We start from the raw sequence: 20,463 nt of genomic DNA on the forward strand, positions 1-20,463 counted from the left end.
TACATCCAAGGAAAGCAATTGGCATGCAAATTATCCAATCCTGACATAGGGAGGTAGTGACAATAAATAACAATATAGAGTCTGGTAATTGGAATGAGTACAATCTAAATCTCTTAATGAGATTCCATTAGAGGGTAAGTCTGGTGCCAATAGCCACAGTAATTCCAACTCCAACTACATATATTTAAGTTGTTACAATTAAAAAGCTCGTTGTTAGAACTAAGGTTGGTTCATCCAAACTACCTCATAGTAAGCACCAGTCTACTCGTCCTTACTATCGATGATGCACTCCTAGCCTTAACTGGCTGGGTTGTTTCTCAAGCATTGTTACTTTGAAGAAATTAGAGTGCTCAAAATAGGCCTATGCTTGTATACATTAGCATGGGATATTTTTGGTAAGCAGAACTAGCAATGCAAGATGAACCAAAAGCTTGGCTACAGTACCCAATTGCATGCTAATTGAAAATTTCAACTATGTGCTAACTTGGCATTGTGATGGTCCCTATGGATACTCACACAATGTGATTTCTATGTAGAGTTCTAAATGTTAAATTGAAGAAATTCAACCAAGCATAGATAAATAGTAGGAGTAACTATGACTCTTTTAATGTAACCAAATGCCTTATCATCTAATTAGTGACATGCATGAATGGATTAACGAGATTCCCACTATCCTTATCTTCTATCTACTGAAACCACAGCCAAGGGAATGGGCTTGATGGAATCAATGGGGAAAAAAGACCTTATTGAGCTTTACTCTACTTCAACTTTGTAAGTTGACTTAAGAGGTGTAAGATAAGTGGAAACCCTCGAGCAAAATTGAAATACCACTAATTTTAATGATATTTTACTTATTTCATGAATCCGAGATGGGGCACGACCCTTTCTTTTGGACCCAAGGCCAACCTTGATTAGTTGATCCAGGTGGAAGACATTATTAGGTAGGGAGTTTGGCAGAGGTGGCACATCTGTTAAAAGATAATGCAAGTGTCCTAAGATGAGCTCAACGAGAATAGAAATCTAGTGTGGAACAAAAAGGTAGAAGTTCATTTGATTTTGATTTCTAGTATGAATATGAATCATGAAAGTGTGGCCTATCGATCCTTTAGACCTTTAAAATTTGAAGCTAATGGTGTTAGAAAGGATACCACAGGGATTACTGGCTTGTGGCAGCCAAGCATTCATAGTGATGTTACTTTTTTATCGTTCGATGTTAGCTCTTCCCATCATTATGAAGAAAAATACACCAAGTGTTGGATTGTTCACTCACCAATAAGGAACATAAGCTGGGCTTAAACCATCATGAGACAAGTTACTATTACCCTACTAATGGCAATGTCATAATAGTAATTCAACCTAGTATGAGAGAAACCATTGATTTGCACAATTGGTCATCGTACTTGGTAGAAAAGCTAGTGGCACAGAGCTACCATGTGCTAGATTATGACTGAATGCCTTTTAGCTAAAATCTAGGCTATAAATGACCCACGCACCTGCCACCCAATAGCCAACCAGTAGTAGGGGCCCATGGCCCTAAGGGCACATATTGTAGGTGCAACCCCCAAGAGAAAAAGTTACGTGAGCCTTCTTGCAGCTTAATTCCCATCGAGTGATAAGTAGAATGCTTTGTATACAACTTAAATGTGTGATGGGGTATTGTAAGTGGCAGAGTGGCCCTGTTGCCATAATCTACTAAGATTCAGCCCTTTGTCACTTTGATTCATCCCTCTCATCTCGCACCCACCGAAGCCCTGTCACTTCATTTTTTTTTACATTACACCCCTCTAAGGTTGGGGATGAATGGTATTCCCCATTGCAACCAATTCGATCGGGCGATGACATCTCTCCCTCAGGTGTCCAAGTCAATGGCAACCAAATGTCCTTAGCATTTGTTATAGGGATAGGTTTGCCCTTGGTGTGGGCACTTGACTTGATCTCCATTGGCACATGCTAGCCTCCGGTGTGGGTTGTTACCTTGAATGCCATCAACCGCATACCTCGGTTGCTATGTAGATAATCACATCCAACACCATTAGTATATGTTAGCCCCTTTTTGCATTGAGTAGATGTTGACCCCTTCATTTGGGATGTTGCCTCAAACACCATTGCTAAATGTTGGCAATGTGTAAGTAGGCACTTGCCTTAACCATAGTCAACACAATTAGGCCCTTAGTATAGATTGTTGCCTTAGACACCTTTTTGCCAAATGCTAACACTTGGTGTGGCATGTGTACCATGACCCTCCCATCTAAGGCATTTGTCTGCTTTTCAATCACCATTGGCATGAAATGATGCTCGATGCATGTGTTATGGGCTCTAGTCTTAAGTCAAACTTTGTGCAGCTTTAGACAAGAAATTAACTCTATGTGCCTAAGTCAACCTATAAAACTCAAGTGCTCATCATTCTAGCTTGTCAAAGATTATGCTATAATACTGGGCCTTCTAAAAGCCCACAAATATATTTTCCCATGATTGTGTTCAGGTGTTCTTGCACCTAGGTTTGACCGTGCACTTACACCTTGATCATCAGTGCTTGTACCTGGGTCTGACATGTGCCCGCGCATCACTCACTAATGCCCACACTTGGTCTTGGCTCAATTCTACCAAACTTGAATACCATGCCTGAGCCTCTAGAGTCTTGATCACTACCCATACCACTATTCTAGGCTAGTTCCCCATGACTTGGGCCTAGTCCCCTTGGCTATCTAACCCTATCCTACAAGAACTAGAAATGCTCTTTGACTTAGATAGAATCCCTAGGCCTTGACTAACTTGTGAACTATGATACATGCACACACCTTGACCACCATTGGGGCATGTTGGCCCTTGGTCTTAGAACATGCTTCGACCACCATCGACACATGCTGGCCCTTTATACAAGCAGTTCCCTTAAACACCATTGGCACAATCTGGGCCATGCACCATGCGAGGGTATCCTAGGCTTAGGCCACTTACCATGCACACCACGAGTGGGTAGTAGGTGGGTTCAGGCATATCTTCATATTTCTACCATGCTAGTGGTATTTCTACAGCTTGTAAATTCATATAAGTGCTCATCAATGCTTGCACCTAGGCCTGGATCAATTATGTTGAACCTAAATACTGTGCCTGAGCCTTTGGAGACTTGATCACTTCTCATACCACAATTTTAGGATAGTTTTGCATGTCCTGAGCCTCTAGTAGGCCTCAAGGCCTAGTCCCCCTAGCTGCTGGACCCTATTTTACCAGAATCAAAACTATTCGACTCAAAAAGAACACTTGGGCCTAGACCAACATGCGGACCGTGACATATGGACATGCCTCGACCACCATTGAGACATGTAGCCCTTGCTTTTAGCACATGCTTCAACCATCATCGACATGTGATGGCCCTTTAGGTGGGTAGTTCCCTTGAAGACCATTAGCACATGGTAGGCCATGCACCACGTAAGGATATCCTAAGCTCGAGTAGCATACCATGCGCACCACGATCAGGTAGTAGGTAGGTTTAGGTATGTCTTCATATTTCTGGCATGCCAAGGCCATTTTTATGGCTTGTAAATTCATAAAAGCACTCACCAACACCCGTACTTAGGGTTGGCTCAATTTTACCAAACCTGAGCATTGTGCCTGAGCCTCTCGAGTCTTGATCACTACCAATACCACTATTCTAGGCTAGTTCCCCATCACCTAGGCCTCTAGTAAGCTTCATTGCTTGGTCCCCCTAGTTATCAAGCCCTGGCCCTCTTGGACCAAAACTATTCCTTGACTCAAAGAGAACCCCTGGTCTTAGACCAGCATTCAAATCGTGACACATGCACATGCTCGACTACCATCAAGACATGTTGGCCTTTGGTCTCGGCACATGTTGGCCCTTTGTATGGGTAGTTTCCTTGAACACCATTGACATATGCTGGGCTGTACACCACGCGAGGGTAACCTTGGCTTGGGTTGTGCACCATATGTACCACAATCGAGTAATAGGTGGGTTCAAGTGTCATGATTTGCAAGTTTGTCTAGGCTTAGGGGTTCTCTCCAAGGTGGTAATAGTTTAAGTTCTAGCGGAACATGGTTTGACAGTCAAGGGGACTAGGCCCTAACGTGTACTAGAGATCCAAGTCATAGGGAACTAGCCCAAAATAATAGGGCAGGCAATGATCAAGGCTTCAGAGGCCCAAGAAAAGTGTTTAGGTTTGGTAGGATTGAGCCAGGCCCAAGAGTGGGCACTGGTAAGCATTACGTGGGCACCCAATCAGACCCAAGCGAGAGCATTAATGGTCAAGGTGTAGGTGCATGGTCGAGCTAGGTCTAGGCAAGCCTGAACATAACCCTAGGAGGATAAGATTTGAGGGTTTCTAGAAGGCCTGATGCTTAGCATGATTTTAGCAAGTCAGATTGTGCAGCAACACCAAATCTTCTAAAATCAGGAATTGTATCTTAGCTTCAAGTATTATGGGATTCAAACTTGTGTAATCCCTAAAGTTTGGGAATGTATCTTGGCACTGATTGTAAGTGAGACTCAACTATAAATAAAGAGTTCCCCACTCTTGTTGTACACACACTAGAACCATTACATAATAACATATTTACTCTTGCCTTAAACTTTTTATTATTCCTTTAGCCTTTCTTCAAGCACTTGCTATGCCCTTTCTTTTTATAGTGCACTAGGTGGCCAAGCCTTATAGTCTAAAGTGTTCGTGCACCTTTTCTTGTGTTAGGCTGATCTGGGACATGGAAGAGTCTATTCCCATGTCCTAGAGCTGCGTAAGCTTAGAGTTTGAGTCTCAACCTATGACAAGTGGTATCAAAGCCTAGTTTAGGAGAGCTAGGAGTAGGTGATAAAACCAAATACCATAGGGTATTAAAGCCTAGATCAAACTAGAAGTGGTGACCAAAGCCTTGGTTTGGAGTGTGTAATAGATCCTTGCTCATGACAAGAGGAGCTAGAGTTGGCTAGGAAGCCAAAGTTGTCATTGATACAGGTTAAAGGACTTACGTGAGGGCATCTTAGTGTGGTGTGTAGGCATTGTAGTGAGTTATGCAAACATCTTACTATGTGTGTAGACATTAGATTGTGTGGTGCAGGTAGTTTGCTACTAGGTGCGAGCATCCTAGAATGGCTGCTGTGCTCGTGTGCTATTGAAATGTTCCTGATGTGCTAGGTACAACCATGCTAGAATATAGGACAAGTGCTTGACAAAGTGTTGCTATATGCTGTAGGTGTGCTAGGCGTGCTGTGTGGGTGTGTGGGTATGCAGACTGGTGCCAAACTTAGAGGTTGGTGTGTTAAGCAAATGTACAAACTACAGCCTAATAGTGTGTGCTATACTAGTGTGCCATGCTAACAAATTGGTGTGTTGGTTTGTGGGAGCTAGAACTAGATCACTTAAGTGCCTACTAGAGTTAAGGTAATCCTTTGTTTTGTGCATTTGTGGTTTAACAATTTATGTGTTTTGGGCTATGGTATGGCTAGGGAAAACTAAATAGGGGGCTATTCTATAGATAATAGATTGGTTCAAATATGTTGAGGAATCTTTGAATAAGGCAATGGAGAATCTCATTCAGCATAATGAGGCATTGGAGTCCATGGTGTCAACCTTACAGAAGGAGCTAGCCAGGCTAAAGGTTGACCATGCTATATTATGAGCTACCGTGGTTGTTGGTGTAAGCTTAGGACTGAGAGTGGAGATGCCTAAGCATTTCATGGATGGAGTAAAGCTATGGGTAAAGGTCAAGTTGCAATGAATAGGTATGTAGGAGTCAAGTTGGGCTAAAGTTGCTGCTGAATTGATTGCTTAGGTTGAGTGCACCAAGTCTCCAAGGTCAAAGGGGAAAGGCCAGAGTAGAGGAGACACTGGTGGTAATTCCTTAGGGGAGGAAAAGGCTACAGGAAGCCTAGATTTCATAGGGCCTTTAGAGCCACCACTATGGGCAAAGGGGCCTTGAGTTACTATTTTTATGCCAGTCCACATAGAGTCGGGGAATGCCCAAAGCTTTCAGCCATTATGTGATTTTTGCCCAATGCTCTAAATGTCAAAGTGAAGAAATTCAACCAAGTGCGACAAGGGTAACTATGACTCTTTTAAGGTAGCCAAATGCCTCGCCATCTAATTAGTGACATGCATGATCGGATTAATGAGATTCCTACTATCACTGTCTACTATCCAATGAAATGACAACTAGGGGGACAAGCATAGTGAAATCAAAAGGGAAAGAAGACCTTGTTGAGCTTTACTCTAGTCTAACTTTATGAATTAACTTGAAAGGTGTAGGATAAGTGGAAACCATAAGGCAAAATTGAAATACCATTACTTTTAATGTTATTTTACTTATTTTATGAATCAGAAGTGAGCCACGATCCCTTTTTTTAGACCCAAGGCTGGCCTCAGTCGATCAATCCAGGCAAAAGACATTGTCAGGTGGGGAGTTTGGCTAGGGTGGCACATCTGTTAAAGGACAACGCAGGTGTCCTAAGATGTGCTTAACGAGAATAGAAATCTCATGTAGAATAAAAGGGTAAAAGCCTGTTTGATTTTGATTTCCAATATGAATACGAAGCATGAAAGCCTGATCAATCCTTTAGACCTTTAAAATTTGAAGCTAGAGGTGTTAGAAAAGTTACCAAAGGATAAGTGGATAGTGGCAGCTAAGCATTCATAGCGATGTTGCTTTTTTATCTTCTGATGTCGGCTCTTCCTATCATTATGAAGCAGAATTCACCAAGTGTTGGATTGTTTACCCATCAATAGGGAACATGAGTTGGGTTTAGACCATCATGAGATAGGTTAGTTTTACCCTACTGATGGTAGCATTGCAATAGTAATTCAACCTAGTATGAAAGGAATTATTGATTCATGTTATTGGTCATCGCACTTTATTGAAAAGCCAATGGTGCTAAGCTACCATGTGCTAGATTATAACTGAATGCCTCTAAGTTAGAATTACGACTAGAAGCAATGCATGCACCCGTCGCCTAATTGCCAACCCATAGTAAAGGTCCATGACCCCCAAAGGCACGTGTCATAGGTGTAGCCCTCATGGTAGACAAGCCATCTGAGCCTCTTAGAGCTCAATTCCCACCAAGTGACAGGTAAAATCTTTTACATATGACTTAAATATGCAATAGGGTATTGTTAGTGGTAGAGTGGCCTTGCTACCATGATCCACTAAGATTCATCCGTTTGTTACTTTGATTTGTCCCTCCCTCTGCACCCACTAAAGCCTTCTCACTTCATTTTTTTACAGCATACTCCTATGGGGTTAAAGATGAATTGTGTTCCCTATTGCAACCCATTCGATCAGGCAATGACATCCCTCATTTAGGTGTCCAAGTAAATGGCAACCAAATGCCTTGGGTATTTGTTATAGGGACAGCTCACCTTTGTTGTACGCACTTGCCTCAATCTCCATTGACACATGCTGGCCCCCGATATAGGTTGTTGTCTCGAATGCCATCAACCACATCTAGCCTTCAATTGCTGTACAGACAATCATGTCTAACACTATCAGCAAATGCTTACCCATTTTTGCCTTGAACATCATTAGCTGATTCTAACCCCTTCATGCTAGATGTTACCTTAGACACCATCGCTAGATACTGGCAATGTTTGAGTAGGCACTAGCCTTGACCACTATTAGTAAAAGAGGGCCCTTGGTGTAAGTGGTTACTTCGAACACCTCTTGGACAAATGTTGACACTTGGTGAAGTATGTGTATTGTGACCCTCCCACCCAAGGCACTTATCACCTCTCGATCACCATTGGCATGAAATGATAATTAGTGCATGTGTCATGGGCTTTGATCCTAAGCCAAACTTTGTGCGGCCTTGGATAAGAGATCGACTCCGTGTGCCTAAGTCAGCCTATAAAACTCAAGTGCTCATCATAATTCTGTCTTGTCAAAGATTGTGCTATAGTATTAGGCATTCTAAAAGCCCATAAATCTAATCCTTCTAAAAATGTTTTTAGGCATGCCCACACCTAGGTCTGACTGTGCACCCACACCTCTATCATCAATACCTACATTTGGCTTTGATTGTGTGCCTATACATCACTCACCAGTGCCCACACCTGGGCCTAGCTCAATTCTACCATACCTAAACACCATGACTAAGCCTCTGGAGTCTTTATCACTATCCATACCACTATTCTAGGCTAGTTCCTAGTGACTTTAGCCTATAGTAGGCCTCATGTCCTAATCCCATGGCTATTAGACCTTATCTCGCTAAAACTGGAATTGCTCTTTGACTAAGAAAGAACTTTTAGGCCTTAACCAACTTACAAATCGTGATACATGTAAATGCCTTAACCACCATCTAAGCATGCTGGCCCTTGGTCATCCTTCGACCACCATTGGCACATGATGGCCTTTTATACAGAAAGTTCCCTCAAACACCATCGACACATGCTTGGTCACACACCACACAATGCTATCATAGGCTTGGGCTGCATACCATGCATACCATGACCAGGCAGTAGGAAGGTTTTGGCACACCTTAATATTTTTGTCATGCCATTGGCATTTTTATGGCTTGTAAATTCATATAAGTGCTCACCAACGCCCATACCTAGGCCTGGGTCAATTACGTCAGACTTGAACACCATGCCTAAGCCTTTAGAGTCTTGACCACTATCCATACCATTATTCTAGGCTAGTTCCCCATGACCTGAGCCTCCAGTATGCCTCAAGGCCTAGTCCCTTTGGTTGTCAAACCCTATCCCACTAAAACCAAAATTGCTTTTCAAATCAAAGAGAACCCCTAGGCCTTAACTAGCATGAAAACCATGACACATGCATAAGCTTCGACCACCATTAGGACATGTTGGCCCTTGGTCTCAGCAAATGCTTTAACCACTATCGGTACATGCTAGCCTTTTTCACGAGTAGTTCCCTCGAACACCCTTAGCACATACTAGGCTATGTACCATACAAAGGTCTCTTGGTCCCAGGCCATGCACAATGTGCACTATGATCAGGTAGTAGGTGGGTTCAAGAACATCTTCATATTTCTACCATTCTAATGCCATTTTATGGCTTGTAAATTCATATAAGTGCTCACTAGTGCCTGCACCTAAAGTTGGCTTAATTTTGTTGAACCTGAGCACTGTGTCTAAGCCTCTTGAGTGTTGATCACTACCAATACCACTATTATAGGCTAGTTCTCCATGACCTGGGCCTTCAGTAGGCCTCAAGGCCTGGCCCCCTAACTGTCAGACCCTATCCCCCAAGAACTGAAAATGCTCATCAACTCAAAAGAAAACCCTTAGGCTTGATCCAGCATGCGGACCATAACATATACACATGCCTTGACCACCATCAAGACATGTTGGCCCTTGGTCTCAGTACATGTTGGCCCTTTGTGTGGATAGTTCCCTTGAACATCATCTATACCTATTAGGTCATACACCACGCAAGGGTACCAAGGCCCGAACTGGGCACCATGTGCACCATAACTAGGTAGTAGGTGGGTTTGGGCACATCCTTATATTTCTACCATGCAGTGCCATTTTTATGGCTTGTAAATTCATATAACGGTCCCCTAAGCCTTCATGTGAAGTTTCATGGCAAGAAGACTTGTATTCTATTTTCCATGATTTTCAAAATATTTTGTGATTCAAGATTTTTTTAAATTTTTTTAGAAGGTGTTTTAGCCTTAAATTTGGTATATGTGATCCCTGTATTTTTGTTGGCATCCATAAAAAAAATCAACTAAAAACTCAAATTGTAGAAGATTTTATGGCGATTTGAAAAAAGCATCCCTATTTTAAACATTTGAATGGCTACTTCTGCAAACCTATAAAAGCTCTTATGCTTTTTAAGGAGGTGTGAGTAGTTGAGGTTGCCTAGGGGATAGGGGCCAATATAAGGGCCAAAGACCAACACCCATCATACATCATATGTACACACCCCCACTCCCTTCCCCAATCATCGAAACACTAAATGCCATTGGTCAGGTTCTTTGATGATGCTTCAACGATGAAGTGTTTGGATTGTGACAGCGTGGATGGTTCACTGCCTATGATGACACAAGAAGTCCACTAAACCTTATCATTTAAAGGAAGGAAAAGTTATAACAAGGTTTTTATAGGTGAACCTACAGAAGAATCATTGTCAAAACCAGCTCAATGAATGACCCACGAATGTATTAATGACACACCAAGGGGGCAAGGGTTCTTTCGTGCCCCAAGCCCCTTTTGGCCCCAGGTGTGCAAGACAGTCACTTAATTTTGCCTTTTGAGTGAATGAAATTATCAGCATCATTGCTCATTACTGAATAAAGACCCATTTTAGGAATCCCTCTAAGGAACCAGAATGAAAAAAAGCACACGTGCTGTCACCATCCTATTCGTGATGCATGCATTGACGGCACCATGGCTCTTTTTGTTGTGAAAAACCAAAATGACTCTTAGTAATGAATATCTCAACTTTCACATCGATAAAGAACATAGCATAATGCGATGCTTGGTGTGAAATGTAGAATCCCGTGAACCATCGAGTCCTTGCAAGTAAGGTATGCCTTAAGCCACTAAATCAAAGGGATGCTAGCTTGGGTGTCATGCATCATCACCCCCCAAGCCCTTACCTATCAAGCTCTAGTTAATGAGGTAGAAGATGGCCATCTATGATCTTGTTGATCGTGGTAGCCCAAAAATGAGTCCCCTACAATGATAGCGCCATGATCGTCAATGGTAAACCTCACTAAATGCTTTATCTCCGGTGACGTGTGCTCATTGCCTATTCAGACTCCATCAAAACCCTCGCATCGCATGATCAATACTCACATCATGACCCTAGGTCAGGTAGGATTACCTATTGAGTTTAAGCATATCAATAAGCAAAGAAAAAGAAGCTTGCCAAGATTCCCCTAGTAACAATGAACAAATCAAAGAAAGCCTAGCTTGAGAATCGAGCACCCCCAGCATCCAAATTATAGTCTAGACAAGCATCCTCAGTGGTGGACGAGGCCTAAGTCCCCTAGAAAGAGGTGCCAAAAAGGGTAAGAGCCCTGTTGTGCTTAGACCTTGTCACACCACAAGGCACTATTTACAAGTCAGGTTTTGGGAATATAGCCCCAATCAGGCGATAAATTCCATCCAAGGTAAATACAGGTAAGAGACTGATAGCGAACAAGCACTACGAGGGAAAGAAGAAAAGACTTTGAAAAGAGAGTTAAAGAGTGCTTGAAATTGTTAGGAGGGAAGTGGATGGGGGTCAATGATGAGCCTTAGTTGGATATGGAATGGTGAGAGCCAATCCACCAATCTGCTTAGGGCATGGATTGACATGAGTCATGGCAACAACCAAAGCCTAGGCTTTTGATATGCCCATAGAGATATCATCGTCATGATCATAGAACATAGCAAACACCATCTCGGCATGCCTTGACACTCGTGTGCTTTCATCATCGACTTGTGGGCTCCCCATCCGACCCATCTTGAAACATAGACCAAAGAGTTTGACATGTGTACCAATCAACAGGCTAGGAAACTCATAAGATGCAAGGAAGCTGATGGTGGGATCTTTTACAAGAGCACCACCAATCGACTTTGATCTTATGAGAAGGGTTCGTGTATGAGCATGCTTGTTAGGACCCAAAAGATGGTGAACTACACTTATACGAGGCAATCATGGAAATCAAAATCCACTAAGGAATGGGTAACAACTCACTTGCCAAATCAACTAGCCCCAAAAATGGATGGCACTTAAATGTGTAACCCATACTTGGTAATCAGGGCAAAGGCTAGGCCCTAATGAGTAGGAGGATGCAACAATCATCACAAAACTCATGCGTAAACCCCAGCAGAATGGCCATCAGTGTATATCTTAATGGTAGTAGCAAATATTCGAATGAGAATTTTAAAGGCCAAAATGGGGATAGGTTCCATGTAAACAACACTTGTACAAGAGTTAGTCAATCCTAAGAGATAGGGGAAGCTCATTTGACAGCATGTCTAGTGTGAGCTTCAAAAGGAAATTAAGTTAAAAATCTTAAACCAAAGCATGACAGCTGATAGCAATAATAAGGAATCCAAAGACATTGGTGGGGGCTTTAAGAAGAGTTATCCTTTTTGTTTAATGACCTACCTACCTTAGCAATGGCTCAACCAGAGGTAGGGTTTAGCAACCAAAAAAGTACCGTACGTCTAGTTGTGTCTCGTGCAGTCCCAATAACCCTTGAAAATTCAAAGGACTAAGTGTTGTCCACACTCAATCATACTTATAACCACATCAGGTCTCTAAAGTGAATAGCCTTTGGTTGATGGAATAATGTAGGCAAAGATAGTCAGTAAAATGGATCCATAACCTTGAGAAAAGGATTAGCTCTGAGGGCTGGGCATAAGAGCCCCAGTCTTGAACCCATCAACTGCTAGTGCACTACTCAAGCTACTTTCGCAATAAGAGGAGGTTGCCACTTGTCGATCAATGTACGAACTGGGAATGACTTGATTAAAAGCCTTCCTCAGGTGATGAATAGTCACTCAAAACTGGTACAAACAATAGGAATCCGACTATTTAATTAAAACAAAGCATTGCGACGATCCCTCCAAATACTCACATAATGCAATTTTTACCTAATGCTTTAAATGCCAAAGTGAGGAAATTCAACCAAGTGCAGGCAAATGATGGGAATAACTATGACTCTCTTAAGGTAGCCAAATGCCTCGTCATATAATTATTGACACGCATGAATGGATTAACAAGATTTTTGTTACCTTATCTACTATCTAGCAAAACCATATCCAAAGGAATGAACTTGGCAGAATCAATAAGGAAAGAAGACCCTATTAAGCTTAAATTTAGTCTGACTTTGTGAAATGACTTGAGAGGTGTAGGATAAGCTAGAGCCATCAGGTGAAATTGAAATACCACTACTTTTAACATTATTTTACTTATTCTATGAATCAGAGGTAGGGCATGACCCTTTCTTTTAGACCCAAGGCTAGCATTGGTCGATCAATCTAGCAAAAGACATTGCTAGGTAGGGAGTTTGGCTAGGCTAGCACATCTGTTAAAAGATAATGCATGTGTCCTACAATGAGCTCAATGAGAACAAAAATCTCATATGGAACAAAAGGGTAAAACCTCATTTGATTCTGATTTCCAATATGAATACGAACCATGAAAGCATGGCCTATCGATCCTTTAGACCTTTGAAATTTAAAGCTAGAGGTGTCAAAAAAGTTACCATAGGGATAACTAGCTTGTGGTAGCCAAGCATTCATAGTGATGTTGCTTTTTAATCCTTTGATGTCGGCTCTTTCTATCATTATGAAGTAGAATCCACCAGGTATTGGATTGTTCACCCACCAATAAGGAACGTGAGTGTAGTTTAGACCGTCATGAGACAAGTTAGTTTTACCTTACTAATGGTAGCATCACAATAGTAATTCAACCTAGTACGAGAAGAATCATTAATTCACACAATTGGTCATCACACTTGGTTGAAAAGCCAGTAGCATGAAGCTACCATGCATTGGATTATGACTGAACGCCTTTAAGTTAGAATCCCAGCAAAAAGCAATGCACGTGCCCATCACCTAATTTTTGACCTGCAGGCCCCCAAGGGCACATGTCGTAGGTGCAGCCCCTACGGTGGACAAGCCATGTAAGCCTCCTTGGAGCTTAATTCTCACTGAGCAGTAGGTAAAATCTTTTATAGATGACTTAAATATGCAATGAGGTATTATAAGTGGCAAACTGGCCTTACTACCATAATCCACTAAGATTCTACCCTTTGTCACTTTGATTCACCATCCCTTTCCACACCTTCTGAAGCCTTCTCACTTCAATTTTTTACACCATAGCCATTTGGATGAATCGTGTTCCCCATTGCAACTAATTCAGTTGGATGATGACATCCCTCCCTCAGGCATCCAAGTAAATGGCAACCAAATGTCCTCAGTATTTGTTTTAGAGATGGCTCACCCTCGGTGAGAACACTTGCCTTGACCTCTATTGGCATATGCTGCCCTTAGTGTAAGTTGTTGCCTCGAATGCCATCGATTACACCAGGCCCTCGATTGTTATGTAGGTAATTGCATCCAACACCATTGGCAAATGCTAGCTAGTTCTTGCCTTGAAAACCATCAGTAGATGCTAATCGTTTCATGTAGGATGTTGCCTTGGACACGATTACCAGATGCTGGTGACATTTGAGTGAGCATTTACCTTGACCACTATCAACATAAGTGAGCCCATGGTGTGAGTTGTTACCTCAAACACCTCTTTGGCAAATGCTGACACTTGGTGTAGCATGTGTACCATGACCCTCCAACCCAAGGCACTTGTCTGCCCCTTTATTGCCATTGGCATGAAATAACACTTGGTCCATGTGTCATGGGCTCTGGTCTTTAGCCAAACTCCATGCAACCTTAGACAAGGAATTGACTCTATGTGCTTAAGTCAACCTACAAAACTCAACTACTCATCATAATTCTAGCTTGTTAAAGATCGTGCTACTATACTGGGCCTTCTAAAAGCCTACAAATTTGATCCTTCCAAGACTGTGTTTAAGCATGCCTCCACATGTATATCATCATGCACTCACACCTCGATTATCAATGCTCACACTTGGGTTTGACCATGTGCCCGTGCATCATCACCAACTCTCGTACTTGGGCTTGGCTTAATTCTACCAAACTTGAACACCGTGCTTAAGCCTTTGGAGTCTTGATCACTGCCTATACATTATTCTGGGCTAGTTTCTTATGACCTGGGCCTATAGTAGGCCTCAAGGCCTAGTCCTCATAACTTTTAAACCTTGTCCTGCTAAAACTAGAACTCTTCCTCAACTCAGAGAAAAACCCTAGGCCTGAACTAGTTTGTAGACTATGATACATGCATATGCCTCAACCACCATTAAGGCATGTTGGCCCTTGGTCTCAACACATGCTTTAACCACCATTGGCACATGTTGGCCCTTTGTACTGGTAGCTCCCATGAACACCATTAGCACATGTGAGGCCACACACCATGCAAGGGTATCCTAGGACTAAGTCACATACCATGCATACCATAATTAGGTAGTAGGTGTGTTTAAGCACATCTTTATATTTCTGCTTTGCAAGTGGCATTTTTGTGGCTTGTAAATTCATATAAGTGCTTACTAGTGCCCACACCTGAGCCTGGATCAATTATGTCTAACCTCAACACTGTGCCTGAGCTTTTGAAGACTTGATCACTACCCATACCAGTGTTTTGAGCCAATTCCCCAGGACTTGAGCTTCTAGTAGGCCTCAAGCTTAGTCTTTTTGGCTATCAGACCCTATCTCGTTAGAACCAAAACTACTTCTTAACTTAGAAAGAATGCCTGGGCCTAAACTAGCATAAAAACCATGACAAATGCACTTGCCTCAACCACCATTGAGACATGTTGGCCTTTGGTCTCAACACATACTTCGACCACCATTGGTACATACTGGCCCTTTGTGTGGGCAGTTTCCTCAAACACCATTGGCACATGCTAAGCTGTGCATTACGCATGGGTATCCTAGGCCTAGCCCACACACCATGCACACCATGATCGGGTAGTAGGTGGGTTTAAGCATATCTTCTTATTTTTTCCATGCTAATGCCATTTTTCTAGCTTGTAAATTCATATAAGTGTTCACTAGTGCCTACACTTGGGGCTGGCTCAATTCTATCAGACCAAAACACTATGCCTAAGCGTTTGGAGTGTTGATCACTGCCAATACCACACTATTCTAGGCTAGTTCCCCATGACATGGGCCTCAGCGGGCCTCAACGGGCCTCAAGGCCTGGTCTTACTGGTTGTTGAATCGTGTTTCCCTAGAACCGTAATTGCTCATTGACTCGAAAAAACCTCTAAACTTAGACTAACATGCAGATTATGACGCATACACTTACCTTGACCACTATCAGGACATGTTAGCCCTTGTTCTTGGTACATGTTTCAACCACTATCAATACATGCTAGCCCTTTGTGTGAGCAATTCCATCAAATAGCATTGGCACATGCTAGACCACGCATCATGCAAAGGTATCCTGGGTCGAAGCCACATAACATACATACCACGATCGGGCAGTAGGTGGGTTTAGGCTCATCTTCAAATTTCTACCATGCTAATGCCATTTTTATGGCTTGTAAATTTATATAAGCATTCACCAATGCCCGTACCTAGCTTAATTTTGCTAAACCTTAACACCATACCTGAGCCTCTCAAGCCTTGATTATTGCCAATACCATTGTTTTAGGCTAGCTCCCTATGACCTTGGTCTCCAGTAGGCCTCAAGGCCTGGTCCTCTTGGCTGTCGGACCCCATCCCCCTAGAACCAAAACATTTTCTTAACTTGAAAAAAATCAACTTGGACCAATATGTGGACCATGACACATACACATGCCTTAACCACCATCGAGACATGTTGGCTCTTGGTCTCAGCACATGCTAGCCCTTTTGTGTGGGTAGTTTCCTTTAACACCATTAGTACATGCTAAGTCACACACCGTGTAAGGCTATTTTAGGCTTGGGCCATGCACCATGCACACCACGACCAGGCAATAGGTGGGTTTAGGCACATCTTCATATTTTTGCCATGCCAATGCCATTTTTATGGCTTGTAAATTCATATAGTGATCCCCTAAGCATTTGTAAGATGTTTCATGGCAAGATGACTCATTTTCTATTTTTCATGATTTTTAGAATTTTTCATAGTTCAGGATTTTTTTAAACTTTTTAAAAGGAGTTTTAGCCCCAAATTTGGTATACGTGATCCTTGTATTTTTGTTGGCATCCACAAAAAACTTTAGCTAAAATATCAAAGTGTAGAAATTTTATGGCCATTTAAAAAAAGTGTCCCTATTGTAAACACTTGAATGGCTATTAGCTACAAACCTATAAAAGCTCTTTTGCTCTTTAAAGAGGTGTAAGTAGTAAAGGTTGCTTGGGGGATAGAGGGCCAATATAAGGACCAAGGGCTAACACCCATTGCATATCATGTGTGCACACCCCCTAATCCCCTTCCATAATCATCGAAACCCCTGATGCCTCTGATCAGGTTATTCGACAATGCTTTGATGATGGTGCCCTAAGTAAAAAAATGCCACACCAATACATGCTTGAGCCCAATTTGTGCACCATAGCCCATAATTGAATTTTAGCCAAGCCCTCGACCATCGTCAACACAAGTTGCCTTTTGGTAAGGGCACTTACCTCGACCACCATTGGTATAAGCTGGCCTTTAGTATAGGCACTTACCTCACTACCATTGGCACATGCTAGCCCTTGCTATAGGCACATGCCTTAATTAGCATCAAAAGAAGATAGCCCATATTATGAGTAGTTACCTCAAACACCATCAGCACCTACTGGGCCTTGGTGCAAGCATATGCCTTGACCACCACCAGCACCTGTGGACCCTTGGTATGTGATATGCTCATTTGAAAAATATGTCCCCAGTTCATACACTTTAATGTCTACTACTAACACATCTGTAAAATCTCTTATGCTTTTTAGAGGTTGGTTGTTTGGGCACCCCCTCTCCCCCCATAAGAGGAATAGGTGTGCGTCATAGGCCTCTCATTGTTTACATCCACAACAATGTCTTTTACGCAAAATCAAAGCCGTGCATGCCTTCTAGCCATTATGTCTAGAGACTGGTTGCTCTAGTGGCCCGTAAGAGCCCATGGCTTGAACTAGTTAGCATACACTTAAAAAAGCCAAGCTAAAGCCTGTGCCTATGGTTGATCCTACTTTACATCCCTATACCAAGTTTTAAATTGAGCAATGGTTATTTAAGGTGGTGCAAGCAGTAACTATGGTCATGAGCATGGTTTAGCCAAGTTTCTTAAGTATTTGCTAGTCTTGTGGTCCCTTCTTATTGACCCCAAAAATGCCATGGCATGGCTAAGCCCGTGCATGCTGTCAATGCTACCTAAGACCCCAAGAACAAGTCCTTGAATTAGGCAAAAACCTTTGGGGTGATGATAGTAGAGTTTGCATGTACAGTTCTGACCAAACCAAGCATTGGTAGTGTCATGCCATTATTGTTTATTGGATGGTAAGGGCAGTCTCATGGCCCTTGCTTGTGTTTTTCCCATGCCAAGCAGTTGTGGCATGGCCTAGTGTGTCATTTCGTTCACTTTCTCATCAAGTAATTGATTGGGTGGGTTATGGATCAATGTGCATGGATGTTGTCATTTATACATAATGGGCATAAGAGTGGTGATATAGTTGTGCATGTTGACAGGCTCCATGCTCAATACATCAAACTATTGACCCATCAATTTCATCAATTTCCCCCATGTAGTCATCATCTTTGATCCTATTATGTTGGCCTTTGGGATCAAAGTAATGATTAACAGGGACAGTCGGGGGCATTTGTATTTCATAGGTAGAGGTGAAATTCTTGGATTTATGAAAGACAAACAACTATGAAAGCATTTGCCAAAGATGTTTTCATTAATCAATAACAAAAGTCGGAGGCTTAAAGATGATCAAATGCCATCTTATTCTCAACCGTAAATGATGCCGACCAAGGATTGGTGAATGTTACTTTTAGGACTCTATCAACACCTTATGAGATATCAAAGTGTTTAGGTTCTAAGGAAGCACGGTCGCAAGGTTGAAACTTAAAGGAATTGATGGAAAGGCACCACTAAAAGTAGAGCTTGTGGCTTAATTTGACTCAACATGAGGAAACTTACAAGGTCCAAACATAGTAAAGATTGACAGACTAAGAGCTCTTTCTTGACTCTATGCATGATGGTGCATGATCATTCTTAGTTGATGGAGCAATTTATCTTGTTAATTTCATTAACGAACAAGACTTTAGCCTACTAACTAGCTATTGGGGGTGATCCTTTGTGGCTAGCTTCTTAGAGGGACTATGGCCACTTAAGCCAATAAAGTTTGAGGTAATAACAGGTCTGTATTGCCCTTAGATGTTTTGGCCTACACATGCACTACACTAATGTATTCTATGAGTCTATAACCTTGGCCAATAGGGCTTGGTAATCTTTGAAATTTCTTCATGTTAGGGATAGATCATTGTAATTGTTGGTCTTTAATGGGGAATTCCTAGCAAGCACTAGTCATCAACTAGCGTTAACTATGTCCTTACCTTTTGTACACACTGCCTATCGCTTTTACTAATTGAATGGTCCCATCGCAGTGACGCGGATGGTTCACTACCTATGATGTTGCAAAAAGTCCACTTAACTTTATCATTTAGAGAAAGGAAAAGTTGTAACAAGGTTTCTGTAGGTGAACTTATAGAAAGATCATTGTCGAAACAAGCTAAACGAACAACCCACAATGGGTTAACGAAACACTAAGGGGGTGAGGGTGCCTCCATGCCCTGAGCCCTTTCTAGCCTTAAGTGTGCATAATGGTCACTTCGTTCCACCTCCCATGCAAATGAAATGATCAACATCATCTCTTGTAGCCAAATAACAAATCCCAGGCACAAATTGCACCAAAGAACCAAAATGAAAAACAGCATGTGTGGCATCACCATCCTATTTGCAATGCATGCACAAGCAGCACCGCGGTTCCTTTTGTCATGAAAAACCAAAATGACTCTCGACAATAGACATCCCAACTCTCACATCGATGAAAAACATAGGAAAATGCAATTTTGGTGTGAATTGAAAAATCCCATGAACCATCGAATTTTGAATGCATGTTGCACCTTAAGGCATTAGGCTGAGGGCACACCTGCTTGGGTGTCACGCATTATCACCCACCCTAACCTTTGGCCCATTAGGCTCTAGGTGAGGGGGCAGAAGATGGCCTCTTATGATCTCGTCTATCATGGTTAGCCCAAAAGTGAGTTTCTGGCAATGATAGCATTATAACCATCAGTGGTAAAGCTTATTGCATGCCTCATCTCTAATAACATGTGCACATTGTCCATCCAGACCCTTTAGAACCCCCTATATCACTTGGTTGATACTTGCATCATGACCCCAGGTCAAGTGGGATTACCCATTAAGTTTAATCATATCAATAAATGGAGGAAAAAAAATTTGCCAAGATTCCCCTAGTAAGGCAAAAAAACCAAGAAAAGCCTAGCTTAAGAATTAGGCACCCCCGACATCTAAATTGTTGTCTGGAGGGGTGTTCTTTGCAATGGACCAGGCCCAAGTCCCTTGGAAAGGGGGTGCTAGAGAGGGTGAGAACCCCATTATGCCTGGACCCTATCGCACCATGGGGCACTATCTACAAGTCAAGTTGTTTGGGAATATAACACATATTGGGCAATAAATTCCATCCAAAGTTGAATATAGGCAAGAGGAGGATAAAAAACAAGTACCACAAATGGAAAATGAAAAAGACTTTGAAAAAAAGTCAGAGTAGTTGAAATTGTTGGAAGGAAGTAGATGGGGGTCAATGATGCACCTCGATTAGATGTAGAATGACGAGAGCCTGTTCGTTGATTGATTTGAGGCATGGATTGATGCGGGTCATGGTGGAGGCCCTAGCCAAGGCTTTTAATATGCCTATTAAGACATCATCATCATGA

The 20,463-nt window shown here is 42.1% G+C and overlaps 6 pseudogenes; all 6 read left to right on the forward strand.

Moving 5' to 3' along the window:
- Positions 1 to 381: 381 nt before the first annotated feature.
- Positions 382 to 1,722, forward strand: LOC149514310 (25S ribosomal RNA; annotated as a pseudogene).
- A 4,095-nt stretch (positions 1,723 to 5,817) lies between these two features.
- On the forward strand, positions 5,818 to 7,175 carry LOC149514311 (25S ribosomal RNA; annotated as a pseudogene).
- A 3,204-nt stretch (positions 7,176 to 10,379) lies between these two features.
- On the forward strand, positions 10,380 to 10,535 carry LOC149514312 (5.8S ribosomal RNA; annotated as a pseudogene).
- Positions 10,536 to 10,764: 229 nt separating this feature from the next.
- LOC149514313 (25S ribosomal RNA) lies at positions 10,765 to 13,731 on the forward strand (annotated as a pseudogene).
- Positions 13,732 to 17,984: 4,253 nt separating this feature from the next.
- On the forward strand, positions 17,985 to 19,225 carry LOC149514314 (18S ribosomal RNA; annotated as a pseudogene).
- A 290-nt stretch (positions 19,226 to 19,515) lies between these two features.
- Positions 19,516 to 19,669, forward strand: LOC149514315 (5.8S ribosomal RNA; annotated as a pseudogene).
- Positions 19,670 to 20,463: the final 794 nt, after the last annotated feature.

Source organism: Durio zibethinus, chromosome 16 (assembly GCF_047325235.1).
Source record: "Durio zibethinus cultivar Kanyao isolate XHJ-2024 chromosome 16, ASM4732523v1, whole genome shotgun sequence".
NCBI classification, from domain to species: Eukaryota; Viridiplantae; Streptophyta; class Magnoliopsida; order Malvales; family Malvaceae; genus Durio; species Durio zibethinus.